The 255-nt window shown below is 54.5% G+C and overlaps 1 protein-coding gene across 1 annotated transcript in view; it reads right to left on the bottom strand.

The window, feature by feature from the left end:
* LOC119585493 overlaps positions 1 to 255 on the bottom strand; it is a 2,790-nt gene that overhangs the window by 1,704 nt on the left and 831 nt on the right. The window lies entirely within an intron of this gene.

Here is a 255-nt window from a genome sequence, read left to right as displayed (position 1 = left end):
ATGATAGAGGTATCAAAAATACAAGAGAAAAGATGGTACGGGCATGTGAGGGCGGAAGAGTATGCGGACAGAAGAGCGATGAATATGGGAGTGGATGCTGCGAGAGGGGGGGGGGGGGAGACAGAGGAGAAGGTGGATGGATCGTGTGAGAGACGATCTGAGAGAGAAGCGACTGACGGCGGACGAGGCGGGAGAAGGAGGGCCTGGAGGCAACTCAACAAAAACGTCGACCCCATATAAAGACGGGGAAGGGTA

The sequence above is a fragment of the Penaeus monodon genome, chromosome 19 (genome assembly GCF_015228065.2).
Source record: "Penaeus monodon isolate SGIC_2016 chromosome 19, NSTDA_Pmon_1, whole genome shotgun sequence".
Taxonomy (NCBI): Eukaryota; Metazoa; Arthropoda; class Malacostraca; order Decapoda; family Penaeidae; genus Penaeus; species Penaeus monodon.
Note: the sequence above shows the minus strand (reverse complement) of the source record. Positions and strands in the feature narration are given on the sequence as shown.